Source organism: Muntiacus reevesi, chromosome 18, assembly GCF_963930625.1.
Source record: "Muntiacus reevesi chromosome 18, mMunRee1.1, whole genome shotgun sequence".
In the NCBI taxonomy this organism is placed as follows: Eukaryota; Metazoa; Chordata; class Mammalia; order Artiodactyla; family Cervidae; genus Muntiacus; species Muntiacus reevesi.
In genome coordinates, this window is record NC_089266.1 from 34034814 (window position 1) to 34040813 (window position 6000).

At 43.5% G+C, this 6000-nt stretch overlaps 1 protein-coding gene and 1 pseudogene across 1 annotated transcript in view; one reads left to right on the forward strand and one right to left on the reverse strand.

Moving 5' to 3' along the window:
- NDEL1 (nudE neurodevelopment protein 1 like 1) overlaps positions 1 to 3664 on the reverse strand; it is a 45987-nt gene extending 42323 nt beyond the window's left edge. The window contains exon 1 of the mRNA XM_065908737.1: positions 3568 to 3664. The gene's annotated coding sequence lies outside the window, so the exon portion shown is untranslated. The remainder of the gene's footprint in view (positions 1 to 3567) is intronic.
- Positions 3308 to 5410, forward strand: LOC136150155 (ubiquitin-conjugating enzyme E2 B pseudogene; annotated as a pseudogene).
- The last annotated feature ends 590 nt before the right edge of the window (positions 5411 to 6000 follow it).

Here is a 6000-nt window from a genome sequence, read left to right on the forward strand (position 1 = left end):
CACCAAGACAGAGTACAGGAGAGGAGACCACAGAGGGCAAGATGTCAACAGTATCTTGAAAGAGGGAGAGCAGACTGGTGAGTGGCAGCTGACAGCTCGTATCAGAGAAGGCTGGAAACTGAATGCCAACTGGAAGCAAGCGGGGGTCTGCCTGCGAACCACAGAGAGGCCCAGGAATTGGAGGTACCAGCTATGTCAGAAGGCAGAGTGGGGTAAGACCGAAAACAGGAAGGGCTGTTGAAAGCACCAGTGTGTTTACAAAATCCCTTGGACTGCACAGCCCAGGCAGTTGACCAGCCAAAGCACTTAGCTCTCTCCACCGGCCCAGCAGGAGGAGGAGCCTTCTCTGGCGAAATTAAACCAGATAAGCTACAGACCTGGGACCCTTGGCATAGCAGAGGGCAAGGCTGTCACTACACTACAAAAGGAAGTGGATAGAGGGAGGGAGGATTCTTCAAAGGCTGTGTATCAAATGATGAGAATGCAGCTTCCTTCCCCTAGTGACCCTCCAAGAATGCTGGCAGCAGCCTGCCGTCCAGGCAGGAGATCAAAGAATTTTCCTCAACAGAACCACATGACCTTGGCCTGTCCACTTGATCACTCAGAGAGGTCCAACAGTCAACAAGGCCCCAACTCCCGCCACACACACACACACACACACACACACACACACACACACGTGAAATAGCAAAATAACACAAAAGAAATTTAGGAGTAATGAATACAATACTGGGAGCAGAAATAAGCTGGAAAGATAAAGAGCTTTAATAAATATCTTTAGAGAAATAAGGATATTATATCAATGTTAATTTCACCAAATATGTGATTAACCACATCAGGAAGATGGGGGAGCAATAATGTAGATCAGGTAAGAGTGCTGTGTCCTTACCTTTCATAATACAAAGTCAATAGATGATAACTAAAACAGAAAAAACTAGTCATACAGGCACTTTATTTGGAAATAGAAACAACTAAAATAATTGAAAATGTTGTGTGTGATAGGGAGAACTTGGAAGAGGGGAGATACGGCAAGGAATTGCTATTCTTCAATGTAATCTTTGTAACTGCCTTAATAAAAGTGGATATGAAATTTAAAACAAATGGTATGACATTTATTAGAGGAATCTGGACAAATGAATTAAAACTGTGAATATATGCATAACCTTTTACCCAGCACTCAACTTGTTAAGGATTTATCCTAAGGAAATTATAGAAGTAACATGCAAAGTATTATGCAAGTAATATGCAAAGATGTATGTTCAATGAGGTTTCCTGCAGCATTGTTTTATCATCATGCCAATAAACTGGAAACAATCTAAACACCTAGGAGACTCATTTAATAAATCATAGTATATTCAAGCACTGGAATACTACACAGCTGTTAGGAAGGACAAGGAAGATTTTACAAATTCACATGAGATGATACTCAAGTGATACTAAGTGAAAAAAAGAGGGCTTCCCTGGTGGCTCAGTGGTAAAGAATCTGCCTGCCAGTGTAGGAGACGCAGGTTGAATCCCTGATCCGGAAAGATCTCACATGCTCCAGAGCAGCTAAGTCTGCACACAACAAATGTTGAGCCTGTGCTCTAGAGCCGGGTAACCACTAACTATTGAAACCACACACTACAGCTACTGAAGCCCACATGGCCTACAGCCCGTGCTCTGCAACGAGAAGCCACTGCAGTGAGAATCCCAAGCACCACAAAGAAGAGTAGCCCCCACTTCCCGAAACTAGAGAAAAGCCCGCAGGCAGCAAAGACCCAGCACAGCCAATAAATAAAATAAGTTTAAAAGTGGTTAGAGAACAGTGAATACAGTTTGACACAAGAAATACTGTTTTAGAAATCTAGTTAATTTCCAGAATATATAAAGAACTACTACAACTACTACTACAACTCAATAACAAAAATACCAAACAACTCCATTTAAAAATGGACAAAGAACTTGAACAGATATTTCTCCAAAGAAGTACACAGATGGCTAACAAGTACATGAAAAGGAGCTCTACATCACTAATCATCAGGGAAACACAAATCAAAACTACAATGAGATACCACACCCACTGGCAGAAGGAAAACCACCACCAGAAAACAAGTGTTGGTAAGGATGTAGAGAAATTGGAACCCTTGTGCATTGCTGGTAGGAATCCAAAATGGTACAGCCACTATGGAAAACATTCTGAAAGTTCCTCAAAAAAGTAAACACAGAATTACCATATGATCCAGCAAATCCATTTGTGAGTATATACGAAAAAGAATTAAAAGCAAGGACTCAAGTAGATATCTGTACACTCGTATTCACAGCAGCATTATTTACAATAACCAAAAGGTGGAAGCAATCCTGTCCATCAGCAGATGATATAAACAAAATGCGGTGTCTATAGACAGTGCAATATTATTCAGCCTTAAAAAAGGAAGGAAATTCTGACACCTGCTACAACATGCATGAACCTTGAAGGCAATACACTATGTGAAAAAAGCCAGCCATCAAAGGACAAATACTGTATGGTTCCATTCGAGAGAGAGTACAGTGGTAGTTGCCAGAGACTGGGGTGGGGAAGACTAGGGAGATACTGTTTAATGAGTAAAGTTTCACTTGGAGAAGAAGGAGAAAAATCTGGAGATGGATCTTGGTGATGGGTGCATGTCAACATGAATGTATTTAATGCCACTGAACTGTATGCTTAAAAACAGTAATTTTTATTTTATGTATATTTGTTATTGTTCAGTCACTCAGTTGTGTCCAACTCTTTGTGACCCCATGGACTGCAGCACATCAGACTTCCCTGTCCCTCACCATCTCCCAGAGTTTGCCCAAGTTCATTTCCATTGAATCAGTGTATTTTACCATAATAAAAAAAAAATTGCAATTTTTTAAGTGGAAATTTATATACCAGTGTCACTAATAATCTCTGGGGCTAGAATTATGTAAAAATTCTCCCTTTTTCTTTGTTTAGATTTTCACCAGTTATCACTATAGGAAAAATAAGGTATCTAGTTCCATTTAGAAAACGAAAGTAACCTCACACCCTGAGAATGCCATCTTACAGTTTACAAAACACTTTCACAATCATCGTCCTGCTTAAGCACCACCAGCATCCCACAAAACAGAGACATTTTTGAACTGTGTAGACCAGAAAGGTTCAGAGGACAGTGAATTGCCCATCAGTAAGACAAGGAGCCAGGACTTAATCACAAGCCCCAACTTGGTCAGTTCAGCAAACTTTCCAGCATAACACCAGCTGTATCAAAGTCAATCCCAGAGAAGCCTGTCAGAACTCAAGCAGCTCTCTCTACAGCCTATAAAAATGTTACCTGGGCAGCTCAGGTAACACACAACCAAATCAAGGTGCTGAGATTTTAGGGGGGTAGAGGTCAAATGATGTGGTTTCAGGAAGCCACCCCTGGTACCACCTCTCACAGGGACATAACCAACTTCACAAACTGACCCCAGCTTCTGACTCCCCCAAAATGGACAGAAAGGGTCCACCAGGAGCCCCCCACTCTGGCCCTGATCTGACCCAGACCTTATCCAAGCTGACCCCTAATCTCCACCATCCCAACATACCTGGTCCTGTGTCCCAGGCCTCACAGATCAGATCAACAGCAGCACAAAGTGGCCAGAGCTGAAGCAGCTGAAACAAAGTGGAAATCAACAGGAAGTGTGAGAATCACCTTGTGACAAAAGAGGCATGAAGACCGGAAGTGGGTCTGGGCCAGGAAGGCTGCGGCCAGCCTTCTAGAAGTGAGGCAACCTTGCAGCCCCACTGCTCAGCTGCTATTGGGCAAGACTTCAGGGTTGAGGAAGGAGAAAAGGAAACTCGAGCCTTAACTCTTTAGCCAGAACTTCAAGCTTCCCCTTTTCCACTCTCTGCGGATCTGTCTCCAGCCCTGTATTAGAGGGGAAAGGCGAGAAGGAGAGCTTTCCCACATTAAGGGTAGGAGATGCAGGATCCCTGTTGATTCAGCAGTAAGAATCCACCTGCCAACCTATGTTCGATCCCTGGTCCACGAACCAAGATCCCATGTGCCCCGGAGCAACTAAGCCCATATGCTCCAAAACTACTGAGCTGAAACACTAGCGCTTTAGAGCCCCTGTTCCATAACGAGAAGCCACTGCAAAGAAGCACGTGGACCACAAGAGAGTAGCCCCCTGCCCACAGCTAGAGAAAGCCCATGTGCAGCAACAAAGACCCAGTGCAGCCAAAAACAGTCAAGAAAGGTGGGGCTTCTCCAGTGGCTCACGGGGTAAAGAAGCCACCTGCAAGGCAGAAGACACAGGAGACTCAGGCTCAATCCCTGAGTTGGGACGAGCCCCTGGAGGAGGGTATGGCAACCCATGTATTCTTGCCTGGAAAATTCCATGAACAGAGGAGCATGGCGGGCTACAGTCCATGGGGTCACAAAAGAGCCAGACAGGACTGCCTAACTGAGCACACAGGAGATGCCTAGAACCTGGCAAGCACACGTGTGGCACTTCAGAGAAACCACGGGAAGTCAGATAGCGGTAGCCTCCACCTACCACTTTTGGTGGCGAGACCTTGAATGAGTTGCTGTGTGTCTCTATGTCTCATCTTTGCAAAATGAAATGGAGGTAACACCAGTACTGACCTCATGGCATTGTGTGGGCTTAAATGCGATAACGTCCGTAATTGGCTTCACGTTCACCCAATTATTCCCTTCAGTGGTTGGTGGCATCCCTGCTCCTTTCTGCCCCTCCAAATCTGACCCACTCCTTAAGTCTTTGGCAGGTCAGGCCACCCTGGTCTGGAGTCACTTCTCGCCTCCACAGTGGCTGCAGGTCAAATGTGTCACTAAGTCCCACCGTGTAGGAGAAGCACCACAGTTAAGAACTACGACTGAGGCCCTTCACTGATAATTCCTTCCCATGGGGCTGTTTATCTCCCCAAGGTCACCCAGGGAGGGTAAGGGCTGCGTGGATTTGTCTCTATTTCCCCAGGAGAATCTACCAGAGCACTGGAAGTTAGTCCATAAATGTTCATGGACTTTTAAGATGCTATGAAGGGTTCAGACTGACCTCAGGGCAGCTCAGGTGCATATTGTCTCCAGCCTACGGAAGGCTCATGCAGGATTTCAGTTGATGGTAAGAGGACTCACCTGTGGGTGTCAGTAGCGCACCATCTGAAAACATCTTGCAGTGCAATGCAGTTATATTTGGACCAGAAGATGGTACTTTTAAACTAGTAATAGAATTTTCTGAAGACTATCCAAGTAAAATGCCAACTGTTAGGTGTTTTCAGAATTGGTGGAGTCCGACCTTCTATCTTAACACCAATTTAGTCTCTGCTGGATGAATTGAATCCAATAGTCCAGCCAATAATCAGGCAGCACAGCTTTATCAGGAAAACAAATGAGAAAATGAGAAAGGAGTTTTGGTCATTGTTGAATAAGGCTGGAATGATTCATAATACACAAATGGTCTGTTAATCTTTTTCATCGTTGTAATTTACCTCTCAGTAGAAAGGCTAACATATTTCAAGTGCCACAGGTTTTAAGGATTCTGCAGGGGGAAAAAAGTCCTTCAATTTAGAACATACAAAAGCTTGTGTATCTTAATGAATGTACTTTTTGTTGCATGGTGTGAACTAAGTTATTGCTTACACAAAATTGTAATATATTCTATTTGTATTTTTTTCCCAAGCATATAATGTTGGTGTGGAGCTTTCATGACAGAATAACATTTTGTACATCTGGGCTTTTTTCAAATATTGAATGCTTTATTTTGGAATTTTTAGATTTTTCTAAATTGAAAGCACTTGAAGTTTTTAAATATATGAATATTACATGTAAAGCTGTTAAAATATGTTATCTTCAGTGCAAAAAAAAAAGATGCTATGGTAACACCAACCTATTTAAAGCATTCTGGTAAACTCCTGCACCTGGGCTGAGGTCGCCATAGCAACAGTTTTGCAGGCTGTGGCAAAACCTTGCAGGAAGGCAGGACCTGGGTGATCCTTGGCTCCTCTTAGCTCCTCTCACA